This window comes from Acomys minous (genome assembly GCF_964271855.1).
Source record: "Acomys minous genome assembly, chromosome: 17".
Classification (NCBI taxonomy): domain Eukaryota; kingdom Metazoa; phylum Chordata; class Mammalia; order Rodentia; family Muridae; genus Acomys; species Acomys minous.
In genome coordinates, this window is record NC_140500.1 from 47,907,915 (window position 1) to 47,932,192 (window position 24,278).

At 41.0% G+C, this 24,278-nt stretch overlaps 1 protein-coding gene and 1 pseudogene across 3 annotated transcripts in view; both read right to left on the bottom strand.

Moving 5' to 3' along the window:
* Positions 1-24,278, bottom strand: part of TAFA1 (TAFA chemokine like family member 1) — a 533,282-nt gene that overhangs the window by 491,189 nt on the left and 17,815 nt on the right. The gene's annotated exons all lie outside the window — the stretch shown is intronic.
* On the bottom strand, positions 11,169-11,768 carry LOC311588751 (DNA-directed RNA polymerase II subunit RPB7-like; annotated as a pseudogene). Its single transcript has one exon. The product of its transcript is annotated as a DNA-directed RNA polymerase II subunit RPB7-like (transcript).

A 24,278-nucleotide genomic window follows, 5' to 3' on the forward strand; every position in this document is an offset into this window, starting at 1 on the left:
TTATGTAGCCTATGCTGACCTCAAATGTTTGGCGGTTCTTAGTCTCCTAAATGCTAGGACTAAAGGCATATGCTCCCTGACTCCATCTTAATTAGTTCTCTAAAAAAAAAAATTGCCCCTCCCATCCCAAATAGAAGAATCTAAAGAAACTCAAGTGACCTAGGTAGATATTTTGTTTTAATATAAGGATTTAATTCTTTGAGACTTTCATAGCATGTATTTTGTATATATTCATCCCTGTCAATCTTCCTCCTCCTCCTCCTCCTCCTCCTCCTCCTCCTCCTCCTCCTCACTCTCTCGGTTCTCCCATCCCTCCTCACTCAACATTGAGATTGTTTTATTTTTATTCTCTCCTCATTGAGTAAAGTTGGTGTTGCCAGACTAGTCTTGGGATTGGGAACAAAACCTAGAAATTATAGAGAAGACAGTTTTAACAGTTCTATCTCTTTCCCCAGTGCCACTTGTTGAGCTTCAAATAAACAATACCAGAGTCACAGCCAACATGGAAGCGTAAGACAGAGTCTGCTAGCTTTTTATGTGGGACATTATACCTGCCGCAGACTAACATAAAAAATTAGAACAGTGTGATTCTATTGGTAAATTAGATGAAAATGAATATATACATGAAGGCTTAGGAAATAGAGCCAGCCTCATTGACAGATGCATCCCACACCTGCAAAACAAGAGCTATTCAGAGTAATGACCTGTTAGGAAACATATAAAAATTAGAGAACACACACACACACACACACACACACACACACACACACACACACACACGAGTGGGCCATGGAGAGTGACAGTCATGGGTGCATCTCTAAACAAACATATAAAGGTCAATATCATAATCAAAACTGACAACAATGTCTGTTCTGTGTAACACAAGAATGTGTTCACTAGAAAAATATAATGGATGATGACAGCACTCAAATAGTCAGTGCTGTTGTATGTTGTTCAGTTTCCCAGATTTGTAGTTAAGCCTGTGAATGAAGTATCTTACAGGCTGTAGGCTGGAGCAGAAGAAGCAATGTCACAAAAGAGAGAGCCTGGATGGTCTACAGCAATGGTTCTCAATCTGTAGTAGTGACCACAATGACGCTTTCACAGCGGCCCCTCAGACCATTAGAAAGCACTGATATTTATATTAGAATTCATAACAGCAACAAGATTACAATTATGAAGTAGCAAAACCAAGTCATTTTATGGTTGAGGGTCACTACGACATGAAGGACTGTATTATAGGGTCATAGCACTGGGACTGGTGAGAACCACAGCTCTAGAGCAAATACAGACTGGCCATGGGAAAAGGAAGGCTTTTTGCAGCTAGTTTGCCCACATAAGTAAGGAATTTAATTTGGATTTTATTAAATGTTTTTAATAAAGAGTACTAAGAATTTCAATACAATATGATAACAACACTGACAGGTATCCAGCAAAGCTCTTTGGAAGCCTGTAGTCACCAGGATGGAACAACGGCTTTCAAACCATGCTCTATGAAAGACCAAGGCATGGAATGGTCAATACAGAATCCACATCCACATTTCATTGGAATCACAAGAATAACTCAAGCGTCCTCAGTTCTCATGGGGAGTTTCTAGAGAAGGTAAATTTCAATCAAGGAGTCTCATTATCATATGAAGTTGAAAATATGTTGTCTGAAATATGTGTATAAAATGGTCAAACAACAAAAAATGAACATTTCCAGGCGACAGAAAGGCATGTGTGTATGCATTTGTACTTTAACTCTTGGCAGAATAAAACCTGAACTTTGCTAAGACAAATAAGTTGGCTCCTCTATTTTTAATAAGTAGTTGAACATAAAGGGGAAGTATGTTTTACATGAACTAGCTTTAATGGTGTATTAGAGGTGGGGAAAATTACAGAGGACAGGAACAAGGGGCTCAAAATTTTACTTCTAGTTTTAAATTCCAGATTTCTCAGTGAGGATGATGCATTTATCACTACCTAGCAAGTTATTTGCAAATGTTTCCACGCCATTCTGTAAACTGATTTAACGAGATCACTAATGTTTACCTTTGTAATAAGGCCTCACGTACCAATGGTGAGTACTAGTGTAATTTTCAAATAACATTTCTTTATCGAAGAGTTTTGTTATCCCTAACTCAGCAGAGGACATTGGAATCTTAGTTAATGATAAGAGTGTCATTTAAAAATTTTTTCATGTCAAAGTCAGTCCCCGCTCTCCACATAACTGTGAAGAATGTCCTATCCATTGGGTAGATCAGAGTAGGGGTTTGATGTTTACTATTGTATTGTCCTTGGTTAGTGCAATAATTTAAGCAGACCCTCCTGGGCCCCAATCCACCCATCACGGTGTTCTTCTTGTAGGTTTCTAGGACACTCTGGGTCATTCTATTTCCCCATCTCCTATATTTCTCTTACCTAGAGTCTCAATAGGATGTCCTCACATCTATCTCAATCTCCTGGTAAATGAAGATTTTCATGGGACATGTCTTTTGGGCTAGTGTCCAATTATAAGTGAGTATATACCATGTGAGTCTTTCTGCTTCTGGGTTAACTCACTCATTATGATCATTGGGGAGGCCTTATGGCGCTCAAAGAAAGAATAAGCAGGCTACCAAGATGAGACTTGATAGCCTAAGACCATATAGTGGGGTAGGAGGTCCCTCTCGGTCATAGACCTAAGGAAGGGGAATAGAGAGAAAGCAGGAGAGAGGGAGGAATGGGAGGATACAAGTGATGGGATAACAGTTGAGTTATCATCTGAATAATTAATAAAATTTAAATTAAATTAAAAATAAAATTTTTCAAAGGAAAAAGTATTTTGTTGTTTTACTGAAATAATTTTATCTTATTAAAAATAGTAGGAGAACTAAAGTCATGTGAGTGTAAATTGTAAAGGAGTAAAGTAGAGGTTCTGGATGGTTAGTGCTCAGCATCTCCTGGACAAATTTTTTTAAACTTGGTCATATCCAGAGTCTGCAAAGAGAGAGGAAAAGAAGCCAAGTAAATGAATCTAAAACAGTTTCCTGGGCAACTCTGAGGCTGCTGGGAGGATGGCCACACTTCCTGAGCTGCTGGACCAGAGAACATTGTGATGCATCGAGATGAAACTCTAGGGGATAAAGCAGATCATTAACCCACTGTTACAGTTTAGAAATAAAATGTCTCTGATGACCCATACCTTCAAAGTTTGTTTTCCAATGAGGGGTTACCAGGAAGTAAAAGGGTCACGAGAACAGTAAGAGCATCAATGGATTAACCCACTGATGAGCGTCTTGCTGAATGGGCTGACCTAACCTGAGGAAGTCAGCACTTCTAGATACGCCTTGGGAAGATGGTATCTATTCTAGCACCATTCTGATGCTGTATCAGATACCATGACGGAAATCTACTTAAGGGAGGGAAGGATTTATTTGGCTTATACTTCCAGGTCACAGTCTGTCATTTGAAAGAAGTCAAAGCAAGACCTCAAACAGAGACATGAAGGAATACCGCTTGCTCACTCACTCACAGGCTCATGATTAATTAGCTTTCTTATACAATCCAAGACCATCTGCTAAGAGATAGATAGTATCCCCCACAGTGAACTGGGCCCTCTTGCATCAATTAACAATTAAGATAATCCCCCAGTGCCAGTCTGATCTAAGGCAATTTCTCAAATGAGTCTTTGCTCTCAGATGGCTCTAGGATGCATCATTTAAATTATAGGTCAATGGAAGCTAACCAGGATAATAGTATCTTACCCTTGGACTCTTCCTCTCTGCTTCCTGGGGCCATGAGATGAGCAGCTTTGCTAACCCACCATGATAAGCTACATAAAACAAACCCACGGGAGACTCAGCAACCATGAAATGAGACCACAAGCCAAGGTAAGCACCCCTTTGAGTTGCTTTATTTTGTCACTGTGTTGGGACATGATAAAGAGACCCATCATCCGAACATCAGATAAACACCTCTGTACACAGGAAGGCACAATTTTTGTAGCACATGCTCCTGGTGCCCTACCATATCATTTCAGAAGTCTCTGTCTCCACGTAGTGGGCATATGGAATGCCTTGAGGACTTTCTATGAACATGAGCACACGGACACATTTAGCCCCCTCATAGGACAAGTCAGAAATGTGCAGTTAATACCCATGAGAGCAGCTCACAGCCTGGGACAAGCTAAAATAATTGCTTTGTTTATTCCTTAAATGGGACTCCTCTGAGGCATGCTCTGCACAGACCTCAGAAAGCTTTAGTGGGCCTGAGCCCCTCCTGTCCACATCAGTAATGTGCCTATTGATACAAAACATAATGGTTGTCCTTTCTCCCCTGCCTCACTTCCCCAGGCCCCCACTGGCATCTCCTAGGATAACCAATCTTCCCCCTAGTGAACTACACAAACTCAAATCCTTGTTTCAAAAGAATCCTACATATTGGACAGCGCAGCTGTTCTCTGAAATGTTTAAAAATGAGCATACAATTGTCTATCATGGATATTTGTCAGATGAAATTCTATGCAATCACTGAGCAGGAAGAGGTTGCCAAATAATAAAGACAGACTCTCATAATAAATGCTCCACACACACTAGCATGGACTTTCTTTAGTGTATTTATTCTACATGAAAACCTAGATATTGAATCAACAGAAGGTTAAGGAAATGAATCATGTGTATGCAGAAAATAAAGAACTGTGCAACTAATACAAATAAAATGGAATCTATCAATCAACAAGTGTTCAAGTAGAGACTGACAAATGACAGAGACTAAATGCAGAGCAAGGACAAGGACAACATAATCCCCAGTGACACAGAGCTTGAAGTATTCCCAGGAAAGGAAAATATTGAAACAGAGCCTGGTACAATGCAAGTAAGACATGAGTCAAAAATTAGGGAGTTTTTCTCTAACATGAAAAAAAAAACAGTTCCAAACAAAAGGTACAGTGTATATCATTTTGTGAAAATGCACAGATATTGTATTATATGGATTGTAAAGAACATGGGAGGTTATATAATAAAATGTTACTAAGTAATGCTATTCAAACCCAGCTTACTCAAATTTCTCCAAGGTACAAGGCTGGTTGGTTGTCTATCAACACAGAATCTTTTAACCTATGAGCATTGATCTCTATGTAGAGTTTCTGATTTATTTATTTTTACTTTGTGTCTATGAATCTTCGCCCTACATGTACGCATCTCATGCATACTTGGTGCTTATATTGTCCAGAGAAGGCAGAAAGCTGTGGGCTACTATCTGGGTTCTAGGAACTGAACCCAGGTCCTCTGCAAGAGCAGCAAATCCTCTTAACCACTGAGCCATCTCTCTAGTGCTCTGCAGTTTTTTAAAGTTGAATTTCAAAGATACCCTCTACTGTAAATATCATGTAGTCCAAAGACTTGTCTGCTCCACCGTGAGTTCTATACATCAACAATGTAACCATAAAAGCATCCTTCATCCACACAAGTGATATACACCACGTTCTCACTAGAGTCCATGCTCTGTGCAGTGTGCTGTAGGTCAGATAGAAAGAGATATTGTTCACAACCTCAATGAACTTACATCTCAATCCAGGGCAGAAAACAAATGAAACAAACCTCTATGAAAATCATTGTACTTGCTGGGCGTGGTGGCACATGGCTTTAATCCTACCACTCAGGAGTCAGACACAAGTATATCTTTGAGTTTAAGGCCAGCCTGGTCTACAGAGTGAGTTCTAAAAAAGCCAGAGCTATACAAAATCTCCCTCCCTCCCTCTCCCTCTCCCTCTCCCTCTCCCTCTCCCTCTCCCTCTCCCTCTCCCTCTCTCTCTCTCTCTCTCTCTCTCTCTCTCTCTCTCTCTCTCTCTCTCTCTCTCTCTCTCTCTCTGTGTTTGTGTGTGCTCTGTGTCTCTCTCTTCTCACTGTCTCTCTCTTTCTGTTCCTCTCCTCTCTCTCTCTAGCTGTCTCTCTGTGTGTCTCTCTCTGTCTCTCTGTCCCTCTCCTCTCTCTAGCTGTCTCTCTCTGTCTCTGTCCCCCCCCTCTGTGCTCTGTCTCTTTCTCTCTCTGTGTCTCTGTCTCTCTATCTCTCTCTCTCTCTGTCCCTCTCCTCTCTCTCTCTATCTGTCTCTGTGTGTGTGTCTCTCTGTCTCTGTCTCTGTCTGTCTCTGTCTCTCTGTGTTTGTGTTCCTCTTCTCTCTCTCTCTCTCTCTCTCTCTCTCTCTCTCTCTCTCTCTCTCTCTCTCTTAAAAAAAACCTGAAAATCATTGTACTTGTGATGCAGATTTCCCTGTCTGGTCTCCCAAAATTAACTTTCCTAATAAATAGGCTCATAATTTCTTTGACCCAAAACACTGGTATTCAAAGCCTTTGATGATTTGCCTGAGTTTTTTGGTTGCCTGTGTCTATGATTTACTCAAAGTGACTCATTAAAAAAAATATAGCAGAAAATGTTCTGAATTCTGTGAGCTATTGTTTTAGTGTGTGGCAGTGATGGTTTTGATAAAATATGACAAAGTAGTCATATATTTGACAAGTCAAAGCAAGAACACATATGCTAAAAGTCCTACAGACAAGACCCAGCATTGCTCTGGACTTTTCTAACAGTCTTCTGTGGTCTGTTAATGATATGATCAGCTGAAAATCACATGCACTACAATAATTCAAATAACAATGGGCTTTCATGCAGTGGAATGCAAAGGGGCTCCGTGGTCTTCCTTTGTCTTTCTTCTTTTCATGTTCTCTCTCAGAGAAAGACAAAGACCACACAATTTCCTTTGGGGTGCATTCCCACAGACACAGAAACGGCAGACAGTGAGAGTAATTTCTCTTGCTCTGTTGTCCTGTCTGGCCATAAGATGCTTAAAAAGGATTTGCTTAAATTGAGCCTCTGGAGCAGTAAAATGTTTCTTGCCAGAGTCCTCTTTCCACCTTGCCTCTGGAATGATGCTTCTAAAATGCAAATCTCACTGTGTCTCATCCCTGCCAAAAACCATTTAAAAGAGCCCCTTCCACACACCAGAGGAAAAGATTAAAATATTTACAGGCTGAATATTTCCCCACTAAAATGGAAAATCGTTTTACCGAGTCCCATGGATGAACTGTATTTCTTCCAGAATGGATTACCTCCTTTATTGAGTAGAAGAATGTCACTGGGAAAAATTGAAACTGCAGTTTAGACATAAAATGTTAATACCTACACCTTTTTTTGAAAAGAACAAGAAAAAGAAATAGCTTTCAAATCTTTCACATTGAAACTGGGTCCTGTGTTCTGGGGGGACAGCCACGGGAGACTTGCTGCCTGGTGGTTCATCACCACAGCTTTTGGGACAGTACCATTCATTCCTTTAGTGTCACATTCCAGGACATGCAATGTGGGCCTTACCACCTCAGTGTCATCTCTGAACTGTGAGAGCCTTTCTACCTCACCCTCTAGAGTACTGCCATTCTCCAGTTTCTCCAGATACACTACTGTGTTCATCCTTCCATCTTGTCCCTTCTCCTACCCTTCTCTGTCTGGATAAATACTTGGCTCGCTCTTTAAGACAGCACAGTTGCTACCATGACTCCATGACTCTAGGTCCTTTTGACTTGCCCAAAGAAGTCGTTCACCACCTACTCATGAATCCTCGTCACTGGCCTGTTTGCCACACTACATCTAAACAGCAGGTCTATCTGCTGCTGGAGAGCACAGACTTCAGAGAACCCGACTTTCCTTTGCTGGCTTCTGACTCAAGGTTTAGCTCTTAGCAGCTATTAGACCTGTGTTCAATAAGCAAATGACGGCACCAACACAAAGAATAAATAAGCCGCAGAGTATGGAGCAAGTACTCAAAATTCTGTTGGTCTTAAATGACTGTACTAGGTTCTATTTATTGAACAAGTGATTTTATAATTTTCTGGAGCTCATGGGAATTACTTTGACAAAGAGGAGGAATTGCCCTCGAAGTCAATGTTGGTTTTGGGGATCAACAAAGTAATTGTCATGCTGAATATTTACCAGGGAGAAACTAGCCAGGATTTGGAGCAGCACAAATAGATGAATATGGGATTTGTGGTACCTATGCCACTAGCCTGACCTGACAGGGACTTGACAAGCCTGTACCTAATCATCACCTGCAGCTAAACATGACACGTTTAAAAATCACTGGGCGCAGAGATACTTTTCCCTCAAGTAAAATTGTAAAAAGGTTAAAATAATAAGTGTCAGGCTCCCTGGCATTAAACAAAATATGAAATCAATAATAAACATATAAATAATGTCATAAAATCAGTCTTATGTTGAATTCGCTATTTTTAAGTTTACTCACAATAACATTCATTCTTTTTGCTGAATTGTTTTTGAGGCTCATTGCCTGCCCCATACTTAACCTCAGCACCAGCCCCTCTGGCATAACTATATGTTTTTTGTCACTCTAATTTCACCTTTTCAGAATACTGTATATATGAATCCCTGAAGAAGATGGTTTGGGGTCTGGCTTCTTTCACTTAACATAATGCCATATTGGTGCATGTTTCAATATTTTGTGCCGTTGTGCTGTGTTCCGATGTGCAGATACACCATAACTCACTGGTCTACTCACCTACTAAGGTACTTTTGTAGTGTCCTCAGTTCTGATTTTTGATAAAAACCTCAATTAAATATTTTTGCCTGGTGTTATGTGAACATCAGTCACAGCTTTCTTAACATAACACAGACAAGGAACACCAGTGAGCAGTGTTGTGGGTGTCTATCTAGTTTGAAAAGAAGCCACCATGCTGTTCTAGTGTCTATCAGGCTTTGTTCCTATGCCATTGTTTCACAAGATAACAGCAGTTACCATTACATGTGGGTTTTTTTCCTGTTCTAGTCAGTGGATCACTGAGAGGGAAGATTTGGTATTAGGGAGTGGGATTTTTTTAGTATGTAAGAATTATACTCCAACCCGGAGCACGAGGGTTGCCAAGTTCAAGTGAGAACTTGTTTCAAAGTTAAGATAAAAGGGTTTGGTTATACATCTCAGTGGCAGAGTGCATGATTTAATCCACAAGTACTAAAAAAAAATTACGCATGCCATCATAAAGTAACTTATTAAACTATATTAGTTCCATTGCAAGTGGAGACCATTCTTTTGTTAGTAAAAATATCAAGCATTTAATCTAAAGAAAAACACAAGGAACTGTAGAGGCTTGGGTTGAAAAAAACAGAGTGGATGGTTACGAATTAACAGAGGGTATGGGCCAAGTGAGGAACTGCCTCAAAACTGCATGTAAGAAACAGTAGTTAGTGAATTAGTAAGACCACAGATAGGAGTGGGTTACAAACTCCAAGGAAAAGAGGTCTAGCAACAACAACAACAACAACAAAAGAGGAATCTTTTTTTTTGAAAGTCATACAATGGGATATAAGCAATGAATAGGGCAGTGGTTCTCAACCTTCCCCAACTGCAACCCTTTACAGTTCCTCATAGTGTGGGGACTCCCAATCATAAAATTATTTTTATTGTTACTTCATAACTGCAATTTTACTAGTTATAAATTATAAATATCTACGTTTTTCTATGGTCTTGGGCAAGGCCTGTGAAAGAGTTGTTTGACCTCCAAAGGGGTCATGATCCACAGGTTGAGAACCTCTAAAATAGGGGGAAATGAGTGTCTGTTGTAGCAACAGCTTTTTCTGTAAATGTTTCATGGGTGCCTGAAAGGGACAACCTTCAGAGAGAACTGAAGAGCCTTTGTGAGTGAGTCCCAAGGCATCTCTACAAGGCAGAATATACGAGCCAAATAGAAAAACATCTGATTTATAATCTGTTTTCATTTAGCCTCCATTGTGATAGTATCAGGCATTTTCTAGCTGACATATTTACCTGAACATTCACACAAAAATGTCTGTCCTCTTCAGTACATAGATGTAATGAATTTCTCTCTTCCCCATCATTTTATGTAGACAGAAAAAAGAAGACTCTTAGGCTCAACATACTGACATAGAAAGTGTTAATAACTTGTCAAGTGAGGACATGAAAGACTGATAGCAACTTCTTTGTCTTCAACTCAAAAAATGCAAGAACTAAAATCACAAAGCATAAATTTGTGAAGAAACTCCTTTTTGAATGTCTGCCCATGCACATTGGAGGGGTATACATGTGTGTGCACACACTACAGTGCCCATGAAGAGTACAACGTCAGCAGTTGGTAATCTTCTTTCTCCTCATTTGACAATGGGTCTCTCTTTTACCCCACTTATGCTGCATATACCAGGCCACCTGGCCTATGAGCCACTAGGGATCCTCCTGGCTCCACCTCCCACCTTACTGTAAGAACATGGAGACTGGACTGGGCAGTGGTGATGCACACCTTTAACCCCAGCACTCAGGAGACAGAGGCAGGTGGATGTCTGCAAGTTCAAGGCTAGCCTGGTCTACAGAGGGAGATCCAGGCATGTTACACTGAGAAACCCTGTCTCGAACAAACAAACAAAAGAAACAAACAAAAATCACTGAGACTACAGACATTGTGCTTTTCACATATGGTTTTCAGACATCTAGTTTTCAAATCTGAGATCAGGAGCAGTGTTTTCCTATAAAGTAAATGTATACCAGGAAGGATAAATGAATTTAGGTAAGCAAGAATATTAATATATAGATCCTAAGTGCTGTATGTCATTTGTTACTACTTTCAATTTCATCACAGTTAACATGAGCTTTATCATCTGTCAAGGGAAGGAAGCATTCAAAAAGACCCAAATTCCAATTCATCCTAATCCCTACACTCCCTTTTCTTAACTCTGTAATATTTTATTTATTTAACTCAATCTATAAGCTGAGCCACAGAAGGTAGCTAGGGGTTAGCAAGAAGAAGATGTCACTCCTATGGAAGATGTTACTGTCTCCCACATCAAAGGTGACCTTGTCACATCACAATGAATACATGTGTTCCTGTGAGTGAAAATACTGCCTTTACTGTCATTAGTATCACCAAGTTCTCATTTATTTTACAGCTATATTGTCATCTCTTTCCTTTCAAAAAATAGATCTGAAATAAACAATGAACTTGTTTTTTGAGAAATAAGCACTGTTTACATTTAGAGTATGGAGTTTGAGAGCACAACTTAACCGGAAGAAGCACCCACAGTCTTCTAGGGACAAGTATTCTTCCTTGCCTTGCTAACAGTGGCCAGTACTGTGGACAATGTACCCAGTAGAAAAGTCATACTTTCAAAGCTAGGATCAAACAAGGCTTTAGGCTCCCTCACAAGCTCATGAGTCCCAAGCAATCATCCGCGAGAGAGCCAATATAAAAAATGTCATTTTTGTCTATACATGCCCCCAGAATCTTCAGGTGGCTCTCACTGTTCTGTCGAATCACGATGCCCTTATCCATTGTCTGGTAGCAAAGGGGGGTTTGAGTTTGGATGGAACTCCATCTCTGATGGGATGGAATGCTGAAAGATGAAGCAAGACATGGCCCCAATTTCTGTGAAAAGTCTAACTTTGTTGACCTTAGTGACCACAGCATCCACTACCTCACCTTTAAAGGGATAGAAAACAATAGCTTTGTACTTCACTGAATAAAGAACAAAACCTCAGCCTGGCTGGATCACACCAGCACAGATATTGTCAATGGTGGTGACAGCAATTACAAAGCCATCTTTCCCAGTGTAGGTCCCCTCCATCTCGAGAAGCTCTTCATCGAGATGGAAGGGACCTACACTGGGAAAGATGGCTTTGTTCAGTAAGTTGGGACTGAAGCAGTGAGGGTGTAGCAGGATCTCGTGCTCCAAGGACACGTAATAAAACATCTTCCTCAGAAGTCTGGACCACAGATCCAAACACTGAACTATTAACTGAAAGGTTATTTGTGGAATTCAACATGGTGTCTATCTATATATAAGGATATTAAAAACTATATTTTTGACATTGACCAGCTGACAAAGATGTCGCTAGTAAACATTTTTGAAATGGTAAATATCGTCCAATTCCACTTTCTACAGAGAATAAATGTTTCCTACTTGGAAAAATGCTTTATATGCTAATTTTCCCTTTATCCATTCCTTAAGGAGAAACCATTCAACGTAGGTTTGATCCAGCAATTCATAAGCTAATATTTGTCATATCATATTAGCTTATCTGCATATAAAAATGCTGTCCTATCAAAGGGGCCATTGAATTTGTATATAAATTTTTTAAAAAGAGCAATGTCTGACATAAAATTGCAAAGTAAATGTCAACATCAGAAGTTAAACACTTGCACTGTACATAGTTTTCAAAATGCAGGGAAAAAAAGCAATAGAAAAGTAATACCCTCATGATCCAGTACTTGGAAAAGAAAGACACAAAGAGGAATGACCCTGAGGTAGAGTGTTCCAGATATGTCAGCTGTGGGGAGCCAATGCTCAGTCCCCAGCTGTGAGGACAGAGGGAAGGTGAAGACAGGAACATCTGACCAGGCTGTCAGAAAGGAAAGTGAGTCTGATGCTCCCACCCAGGAAATGTGTGAGCCCATACCATCACACAAGGAGCTAGCAACTAGGTCAATGGGAAAATTCAAAAAATTACTAGAGGCGTTATCTATTTTTATCAAAGATTTAAGGCAATTTGACCACTTTTTCATTACTGTAAAAGTGTTTCACAACTAGGCATCACCTTCCTAAAGTACTGGTAAATATATATATTTTCCATCAACCATACAAAAATAAAGGTTTTTCTCCTCTGACTTAAGTTTGATAGAAATGTAAGGATTTATATGGAGGGAAGGGAAGGGAACAGAAGGGAAGGGAAGGAAAATAATGGAAGGAAATAAAATGGAGCAGAATTGAATAGAACACAAGGAAAGGAAAGGAAAGGAAAGGAAAGGACAGGAAAGGAAAGGAAAGGAAAGGAAAGGAAAGGAAAGGAAAAGAAACAAAAGGAAATGAAAGAGGAAAGGAATGATAGGTTGGAGGCTTAACAGGAAGAACAGGAGTGAGTAGGAGAAAATGGAAGGACAGTACAATTAATAATTATGTACAGAGTAGTTATCGCTCTGTAGCACCAGGTCTTACACCTGCCAATCAACTAAACATAGCTGAAAATATTTTGGTCAAGAGGAGAATGGAGAAGGAGAAGGAGGAAAAGGAGGAAGGAGGAGGAGGAGAGAAGAAGAGGAGGAGGAGAAAAAGAAGAAGAAGAAGAACAAGAACAAGAACAAAAAGAAGAAGAAGAAGAAGAAGAAGAAGAAGAAGAAGAAGAAGAAGAAGAAGAAGAAGAAGAAGAAGAAGAAGAAGAAGAAGAAGAATCCAATGGAAAAATAATATAAACCCTAAAATATACTCTAACAGCTATTTGTACACATAAGTACTACACGCACTTTTGCTGGCTATTGGAGTGCCCAGAGATAGCTTAAAGTATATATGGAAGGATGGTGAGTGTATGTTGCTCCATTCTGTTTAAAGTATTTGAATAGCCAAGGATTTCAGTATCTGTGGGTATCCTGAAACTAATCCTAAGCCTTCAAACGGGGGACCATGGGAACAAGCTCACAAGCCATGGAGTATGCAGATCCTGAGGAAAATCTTCTCAGCTTACTGAGCAGGTTGGCATGAAGGGGGAGCTCAAGACTGGTTTTCTGTATCAAACAAATGGTGTGGGGTTCTTCTTACAGACATAGACAGGGAAGCTGACAGCCAGAGAAAGCAATGGTGGAGACTGGAAAGAGGGAGACCCAGGTGGGTCAGAAAAGAGTGATGTGGGGGTTAAAGGGATATGGATGGGCATTGACCAGCGCTGGGAGCGCTGAGGCTGGATAAAGGAGAGTTCCAACAAAGTCATGCTTCCTTTACCAGCTCTGTAAATCTGTCAGCAAAGGCCTGATGTAATCTGACACTTTTGGTATGCACACACACACACACACACACACACACACACACACACACACACACACACATTTCGCGCCCCCTACACACACACATGTTAGTGGGATCAGATGGGCTTTAGCTTGGGAACTCAACAGTTTGGATTTACATGGCCAAGGGAAAAGGGGGAAAGAAAAGATAAGAAATAAATAAATCAAAAGAAGGGTTGGCTAATCTTCCTCTGGTTGGTCGTGGTAGCACCTCTTCTTGCACACTCCTTCCTTCTGCACTAATACAATCACTTACCTAGATGGCATATCTGTCTACCCTTTGGCTCACTGTAACAGTAAAAAAAAAAAAACAAGTATGGTGAGAGTTTCAACTGATGATTCTCACACAGGCCAGAGAGGCTCCTGGCTTGTTCCAAGAAGACAACACAGTTGAAACCCAAACAGTCCAGAAAGACCTGAAGACAAGAGATTAAGACATAAAACATGAGGAAATCTCAGAAAATATGAATACCATGGCTGAGATCCCAGCATAGCCAGTGAATAAATAAGTAAATAAGCCCCACAGGCCCAAGAAAGAAATATATATAAGAAGATTCAAATAGGTATAATTTAGAGATTAAGTCTAAGGAGCACATCTCTCTGATTCTGGCTTGTATTTGTCTCACTGGGAGATGTCTCAAGCAGTATGTACGTTAGAGATGAAAACAGAAGCCACAGGAAGCACAGTGGAAGACAGGCATCATCAGGTCTAACGGGGGTGACAGTATAGCTCTGTGTTACCAGGCATTCATGCCTGCATCTTTGCACAGTCAGGCCCCAACTTTTTTTGAACAAAATTTTCTGACTTTCTTGTTTCATTTACTCACCATCCTTTTCTATTACTGGCCATTGTGTACCAGTTTCTGGTTGTATGACTAGTCCGCCACCCAGGAACAACTCGACAAATGGAAATGACTACTTTCATTTGTCTTCCGGACCCATTCTTCCGCCGTCTCCTCCACAAAACAGGCTTTCCCTGGCTCTTCCGGGTCAGCGTCATTACACTTTCTCATTCCTTGCACCTTCAGTACCAACTTCTCCTGGCTTTACTTCCCGTTTTCATTTTTGAGCATTGCCCACAGTTTTGTGAGTGCTTTGGAGTTAAAGTAGACTTTTATTCATCTTCCCCAGAACCTACTGGCATTAGCACAGCACCCCACAGGAACATCTGTGGAATGAAATGAGAATCCAGATGGGATGTAAAATCCGTCACCAGGCATCCCACAAGGAAATTACCTCCACATCAGTCTCTCCACATGGATAATTCCAGGCCTTAGTCCATACTGAATATTTATCTTCTTCCAATAATGATTGTATCGAGATATTCCCAGCTGAGACTTCCAAGTTTCTACTCTTAAATAAGTAACCCATTTTGGGGGGGGGGGAATACTGAAATTTTAAAATACGATCTTTGCTGTCATAGCAAATAATCTTAACACCTAAGTGATACAACTGTCAAAGCACCAAGAGACTTTAGAGACTTGACTGTCTCAGAAGCCATGATGTCATTGTTGCTGGTGCAATTATTTCTGGTATGGAAGCTAAGTTCATATGATTCATGTAATTCATGAGCTGATTCATGGTCTCTCTGAAGCCTCTAAAGAGGGCATTCTCTCTGTTCCCAAGCAGGGCACATCTCAGCCTGGAGTTGCTATTGGAAGCAGACAATCGGCATCTCATTTAGGAAAGCTCTTGGGCAAAATGTACCATATAAAAGATAGATGGCTTAAAACACCTTTAAGCGTGGGCTGATCAAAACTTGTTTTATCTTTATAGCTTGTTTTACTGATAGGACATTACTGTTGGCCATTATTAATAACACTCTTCATCTTATTTCTGGTTATATCCATTCTTTTGACATTTTTAACTATATTCTCTTATTTCTTCATCTTACGCAACATCAAGTTAATGTCCTGAGAATGTTAATTAGAGGAATAGAGAAGGGCATTTGGCTCCTGCCTGACGGAAAGTGCAAGAGTTAGTTCTCCTGAAGTACTTATCACGTGGCTCCCAGAGACTTGAAGCATGACCAAGGGGACCATCAAGACTGCTGCTTAATCTTACAAAATTTGCTTAATTTAAATTTTCGAACTGATACTTAGTTTTCTTGGAGGAAAACCTTTAAATATAATTAGAATAACTAGAGTATGTCAATAGATCTTGCTCAACTACAGATTCCATAAACTCTAAATGTACATCAAGAACTTATGGTGAATCCTCAGTGTCTGAAGGCCAGCATACTGCCAGCACAAGACACGATACCAAAGCACTCGTGCAGAAAAGGTAAAGTAAAATAACTCGTGAAATTATTTTACATTGCTAATGAACACATACACGGCCATTTTAATGGATTGAATAATCTCCTCCCCCAAGCAATATGCCCATGTTCCTTGACTTGAGTTCTAACACGCAGAGAGAACCTGTGGCTATAAGTTCATACAGTGAATACATGTTGCCTTTCAGGCCAAGGAGGGGAAAAAACCCAAAACAATGAACAGTGATTATACATTTTGAGGAACAGCTTATCCTGAATTAGACAGTCTTAAGTCCAAAGACAAGTATCCTCCAAGTGGGAACAAGGGAGGTTTGGTGGACAACAGAAGAAGAGGTAGCATAGACACAGAGATCACAGTGGTGTGGCCACCATGGTCAGAAAGTACCAATAACCAAAGGACCACAGGCCTGCAGGCGGTGTTTTTAGACCTGCCTTCTCCATGACTGCAAGAGAACGCCCTTCTACTGCTTTAAGCAGTCACATGAATGGTAACTTGTCATTAGCAGGCCCAAGACAAAGCGTAAAACTAACATTTTGAATATGTTGGATAAAAGCTAACATTCTGATTATAAATGTTTTACCTTAACAAATGTGGTTCCTGGAAAATTGTATTATATATGGCTCACATTGTATTTCCTTGCACTTCCGCATTCTAGAATGAACTATATGCTATTATCCTTTAAGGCATTTTTCCTAGAATTTCCATCTCTAAGATCATATGTGTAAGAAGCGCCTCAAAACTGTTCTTCTGCACATGTGTTGTTCACATGCCTCTGTGTGTGTGTGTGTGTGTGTGTGTGTGTGTGTGTGTGTACTCCCACATAGGTGTGTGCAGATGCACTTGTATGGCTACATGCAGCACAGACGTCAATCTCAGGTACCTTCCTTAGTTGCTCTCCACCTTATACTTTGAAACAGGGTCTCTCAAGGCACTTAAGCTCACTAATTGGCTAGACTAGCTGGCTAGCAAGCCCCAGGGCTCTTTCTGCTTCCATCCCCCCAGTGCTGAGTTACAGACATGCAGTGTACCCAGCTTTTTTCATGTGCATGCTAGGACCCACACACAGATCCTACTGCTGTGACAATCACACTAACAATCTTGCACCACGGAACACAAAATGATAAAATGCTCACATGCCAGCAGCAGTTTTGGAGCATGGTAAATTCTCGATTCACATTTAGGAACTAATTTATTAACTATTAGCTTACGGATTTCTTCATTCATTCAAAACCACTAAGCTGGGAAATCAGGGGTTGTAAGAGTATTGAAATTTTTGACAGTTTCTAATGAGAGGAAATGAAGGTTGAAACCTAATGAGACAGATGATAACAGGGACACACTCGGAGTTCCACGTTTGGATCCAACAGCCAGCTGTGACAGCAGAGATAGGAGAAGACATGATGTCTGTGTGGTATGTGTGAAAAAGACCTGGGGGCCTTTGCTAATGGAGAACGCAATAGGAGTTGGCAGGGTGATACTGTCACCAATGTAGCTGTGTGGACATTTGTGCTGTTTAAATAAAAATCAGGGTATCACAGCAACAGTGCTGTACTAGTCCACAACTGCTCCATAGCATATGATAGGTAACTAGCCACAGAGGAGTCAAGAGGGGCGTGCTGACTCACCATCTCTGAATGGCTCTTCTCCAGAAGACATCATGACTGTTTGACCTCCCATAAGCCTACAATCAACTCATCTCATCTTTGCTGGCTTCAATTTTCTTACAATCCAAGTAAATGTGAAAAGAAGGGTTGGTCCAGCCAGTGACACACCATTGGAGAAAATGGTTTACCCTCTGCCAGCTGATATCAATTGCAAATACACTCCAGGACAGGCTCATGTCCAGTGGTTGACTAGCACAGCATGAACGCCATGTTTATGTGTTTTTGTTTTGTGTGCCTTTGTTTTGTGGGCGTTTTGTTTTGTTTCAGGATATTTTTGTTTTAATTGGATTTTTTGTTTTGCTTTTCTTTTTATGGTTTTGTAAGGTTATTTTTTCCAGAGATGGGGTGTAGGGCTGATAGCATAAATTGGGTAGGTAGGGATAATGGGAAGATTTGGGAGGAGTTGGAATTGGAGGAGGGAAAAAACATGATCTAAATGTGTTGTAGGAAAAAAAAAACTTTAAATAAAAGGAAAGCAGATTTACTTTAAGCTATCAAACACTGAACTGTTTTATCCCAAAAGGTGATGAACACCTCATATCTCAGAAGAGATCTTCATGAAGTGCCCTGTGTAGGAGCTGAGAAAACTGTTTAGTTTTCTTAAGAATGGCAACTCCAGTGTCCCCTATTTGTCCACTTCTCCTTGGTGGGGAGGCCTAGTGGCACTCAGAGGAAAGGGAAGCAGGCTATCCAGATGAGAACTGATAGGCTGTGATCACATGGTCAGGGAGGACGGCCCCTTCTGTCTAGTGGAAGGGAATAGGGTGAAAGGGGGAGGGAGAGGGAACAGGAAGATACAAGTAAAGGGATAACAATCGGGATGTAATCTGAATAAATTATTTAAATTTTAAAAATGCCAAAAAAAAAAAAAAAAAAGGAATGACAATCCAAGAGAATGGTGTATCACCTTCCATAAAGAAGACAGACATGCCAGAGTGCCATACACGTGTTAGGAGCATGCACAGGGTCAGACCAGCATGCCACACTGGGGTTAGGACCACACACTAGAGTCAGACCAGCATGCCACACTGGGGTTAGGACCACACACTAGAGTCAGACCAGCATGCCACACTGGGGTTAGGACCACACACTAGAGTCAGCCCAGCATGGCACACAGGGGTTAGGAGCATATACCAGAGCCAATCCAGCATGCCACATATGGGTTAGGATCTCATACCAGAGTCATCCCAGCATGGCACATGGGAGTTAGGAGCACATACCAGAGTCAGACTGGGTTTCAATCCAGCCCTGTGATATTATTTGTATGAAACTAGAAATTTAAGATAATACAAGTCTCTATCCCTTTCAGATATTGTTAAAACTCAATATCAAGGATGGGTACTGGCGTGTTCATCATTCAACACATGACAAAAGCTGAATAGCATGCGGACACTATTACACTACGAAAAGGACATCTAAGTTGGGTGTGATGGTACACGCCTATAATCCCAGCACTCAGGGAGGCAGAGGCAGTAGGATCTCTGAGAGACTGAGGCAAGCCTGGTGTACAAAATGAGCCCAGGACAGCCAAGGCTACACACACACACACACACACACACACACACACACACACACACACACGGAAGAAAACGACATTTATATCACCAAATGTCTCCCTTTAACACTTCTGTGTATGAAAATCATATTAACTTTTCTTTCAGACTTGTCTTAGAGAATTGAGGAAAAATGAACCCTCTCTGGGTAAGAGTAGTACTTGGTACCACATGGATCATAAAAAAAATCATCCTAGGAACACATGTTCCACATCCTGCTCCTTGTTACATCAGTCACCATCACCTCACCCTCACAAACACTTAGTCTTGGACTAATCCCTACACCCACCCCTATGACCAGCAACAGCATGCCAGTTCTGAGGGCAGGACCACAGGAATAAGAAGGTGTTCCTTTTTCACCAAAGTGCCAAGGCCAAGAGTTTGGAGCAGGAGTTGCGGGCCTAGTTAGATATATTTTAATACTAAATAGAGGGAAAGGTTTTTCACTCAATGAGATTCTAAAATGTCTTTGTTAATTTGCTTGACAAATAAAATATTTAAGGGACTTATTTTTCAACCTGTGGTTTACCAGGTGTCAAAACCAAGAGAACCACAGTGTGGCTCACACTTTCGAGGAGACCGACAGACATAAGCAGAAGGGAATTACAGTACATTTCACAGTAGCAAACGCTACTGCCACAGAAACAGGAAAGGTGGACATATGCAGACCTCTGGGGGGTGGAGGAATCTAAAATCCATAGAGAGGCCTACATGATCACAGAGTCCATATCTGAAGCCAAACAGAAGAGGGCGAGAACGTGCAACCCACAGATTATAAGAGACTTTTCCAGGCGGAGCAAAAGCTAGTGGGCACAGGTATGTGTCTGGCTTTTAAAGGAGAGCAAGAAGGCCATTGTGGGTAAGGAAGAGTCAGCAAAGGGGAGAAAGCTGTCAGTAACAATGTGGTTGTCCATTTGTGGTTTATTGTGTAGGATCAGTGTAAGAACTGTGGCTCTTACATTGAGAGAAATATGGAACCCTTATAGGCTACAGACTCCTAAACGAATTAAAATGAAATCCAATTGTAGATAACTCTGCTGTTGCAAAGAAAAGAAAGTAAGAGGCTACCAAGGGCTTCTCTAACACTTTGGAGGGCATAATGACCAGCTGGAGAGGTGCAGAGAAGTGGCCAGAGTCTAGATGTATCATGAAATTAGGAGGACAGCCCCACCGATACCCACAATACGAAATCTGGGATAGCCCAGAGCTGAGACAGACACTAGGGTGTTGCTGTGAGTAATGGGAAAGTTAGGGTTTGCTATTCACTGTGACAAAGAAACCTATGAATGGAAGTGGGTCAGGGTCAGCTCAGCATCATGGCTGAAAGAATCTTCTCTAGGTCAGACAAAGGAAACATCCCAAATCTCAGCAGCACACCCCAAGATAGCACCTCAGAGACCCTCACCAGTGAGTCAACAATCACTTGGCAGGCAATCATTTGAGGCAAACAGAGGATCCATGAAAGCTTAGTCTAGATGGTTGCTAAGGTAATCTCCTCCTTCTTTACTGAAATATAATTTTATAATATGATAACAATGTATGATACAGGGTGTGTGTGTATCAGTGTGTCTGTGTGTGTGTGTGTGTGTGTGTGCACGCGCATGTGTATGTAATATTCTAATCTAGAGAAGCCTTTAAAGTCATGATAAAAAATAATTGCCTCTGCTGAATTCCACTCTTAGGAGATATGTCAGATATTAAAGTCACATTTCCCAGAACTAAACCTGGCAAGCAAATGTTGTTTTAAACCATCCACAAGAAAATGGCATTTGGGTAATGACATTTGTGACACATGGAAATATTGGCAGACCGGACTGGTGTTCCTGTTTTTAATTCTCTCCTTTTAGCTTCACAGTGGTGAATTTCCAGTCTTTCTGATCTGCCCATAAGCACCGATTTTTTTTTGAGGGGGGTGGGGTAATAAAGGAAAACTCTGTTAGTTAAATAAGAGTTCTCCCGAAAGCCTTACTCTCCCCTGAACAACTTTCCTTCAGTGGAGGTCACTGTGCATTATGAGAATGCTTAGTTACAGGAAGGAGGCGAGGAATAATATTGCCATATTCCTAGGGTTTGAAAATAAGTCATTTAGCACCTAAAATTGCAATGTTCTCTGCTATCGCTGTTTTCCTAGCTTCATTAATTTTTTTCTTCCCAAGTCAGCATCCACTCTTACAAGCTTCTGTCTCCTGCTGCCATCAAAGCATTTGCATGCATTAATCCATGACACATGGGTGCATTTGATCCATAACTGATTTCTCTGCCTGCCAACCAGGAAGAAACACAGTTCTAGAAATGAAAATAAGGAGATTAAAAATAAATACCCAGGAGAATAGAAAAGTGCCTCCTTGCTAAATATGCCCTCTCCCAATTTTCTCTAAGATGAACAAGAGCATCTTAGATGGGACGGTAACAAATGCTTTGACCTTTGAGACCCATATGGGAAAATTTCCTCTCACCAATGGAGAGGAGGAAGAATTGAAGAAGCAAAAAGAATAAGCAGGCAACAAAACCACGAGACATTTGTGATAGGAAAGAAAAGCGACAGACTGGAGAACAGGAATACGCATGGCCTTTCAAAGGCTTTCCTCACTTTCACGCCCAAGAAAATGCAAACTAAGACATTTAGTCACTTAAAAGCCCTGCTATATGAAAATAAAGCCAAAATAGTCCAGGGGCCTCTATGAGGTTTTTGTGTTCATCTGGATTCACTAACCAGATTATCTCTTTCTTCAGTTCCCTTTTACCTTCTTTTCTGAAGTTCCTTGAGCCTCACCAAAGTACTAAAACAAACTAAGCCATTTACCCTGGAGTATCTACAAATGGAAGCCTGCCTCTGGGTTGAGCCATACAACAAGGTCTGGCCAGAAAGTTGTGAACGAAAGTGACTTGGGTAATTCCAAACCACAGGCCTGTTGCCATCAGAACCTCCCAAGCTCTTCTCTGCCGCACTCCACAGCTCTCTCTCTCCATCTGGATCCAGACTGGAGGAGATCACTTAAGGTCAGCCTCAGTAGGCAGCTGCATATGCAAGGAAGCCCTCAGGCCATCAAGGCATTACCTTTCCTGGCCAGACAGACACTGTTTCCATCCTGACAGTGCCCATCTCAGCAAGAATCAAGCATGCCGCCAGAGGCACAGTTTCCATATGGCCACTGGAATAAGCAGGGCATCTGGAAGTAGATGATCCCGCTTTAAACTCTGTGTTTCTACTTACTAGTCTGCATCTTGGGGCAAAGACATGTAGCTCCTGTGAGAGTAAACACCTCATGGGGTACATATGCAGGGTAATGAAATGATTTGGGATTCTCGGCATAACACCAGCCACACTGCCAGGATCAGCAAAGCTTTGCATTTGGGATTCGTGTCAATTTTAGGCATAGCCAGGGGAAGGGAGTGCTAAGTCACTCTTTTCCTTCCAAAGCCACTTTTACTCTGCCTCCTATAGCCTTCAAAGCATCTGCATGCACTGGTCCACAGCAAGGCAGCCCCTTTCCTCTGATCTTATAACTCTGCTTTAACTTCCATCCTTCACCCTGACCAAAAGACCAAAGAGAATACAGTGATGTTTGCCAGGAGGTTTTCTGTTGCCCTATGAACCCCATCATTTACTCTTGGAACAGACCACTCTACCTCTTCTGGTTGTATTTGAAACAGGGGAGGACCGCTCAGATGTTCACCATTTCCTCCCATCAATACAAGTCAATAAAGGGAAGGACAGGATGTATGTTCCCAGGGGACCACAATAGGAAGACATGTGTTACAAATAATACGAGAAGCTTCTATTTCTAAGAGTTCTACCGTGACGACAACACCCTTGAATTAGCAACTTTGTACTTCTTTCCCCTGATGAATGGCATGAAAGCCAGCAGAAAGAACTTCACACTAGATCTTGTTCACATGAGCAAGTACATCAATAAGGCTTCCTACTTACAAGAATAAACTACCCTTTCTTGTTTTCAACAATTTAATTAAATACAATTAACTCTAGTTTGTTTTGGCAACCTATTAATGTCACAATTGAAAATAAATAGACTCATGAAAAGATTATAATTAATAAATCCTTTACACTACTGTAAAATTACTCAGATGCTCTGCCTGCCAGAAATCCTTAACAGCATTTGTGAAGTACGTTAATGAGGACAGTAAAAGGGAGATAATAAAGCTTCAGGAAGAACTCAGGAAGACTTGATAATGCTTTTGACCCCTTTGGTACACATCTGATGACTGTTGGATACAGTTATTAAGAGACTCTGCAGCATTAATTGCAAATTTATCATCATCTTAAACAATCTTTAATCCATGGTTTTGCCTGTTCAGGCTATTGTCTTATGAAAGCTCAAATTCCCTAGGCTCTTAGAACACGAGGAACAGACCACTGATAGCTTTTTAAATTTTTCTCTCTGACAATGTTCAGAATTTTTGACACTATACACCTTAGGCACATAAATGTTTTGAAACGGGGTCTCACATAGTCTACGCTATCCTCAAATTCACTGTGTGGGCAAGGATAACCTTGAATGTGTGATTGCCTTTCTTCCATCTCCAAAAATCTAGGACAACAGGCATACATTACCATGCCCCATTTATTCTAGGGATAATCCAGGCTTTTTGTGCATACTGGACAAACACTTCACCAAACTGAACCACAACCACAGCCAGACTTAAGTAATTCTTGAGGTCAATGCCAAGTGTCTTAGTCTGCTCTTTCCACATTATCTTTTGAGACAGGGTCTCTCACTGAACCAAATGTTCACCAATTGCTAGGCAGTCTGGCCAGTGAACTCTGAGAATCTGCTCACTCCTGCCCTCACAGTACTGGGAGGATAGAGGCTCATTACCATACCCTGCTTTTTCATGTGGGCTCTAGGCATCCTGATTCCGGTCCATTTTATACTTGTATGGCAGGCACTTTATCAGCCGAGCCATTTCTCAAACCCCAGCTTAGGTAATTCTTAATAGACAAAAGTAATGCTTTATATTTAGACT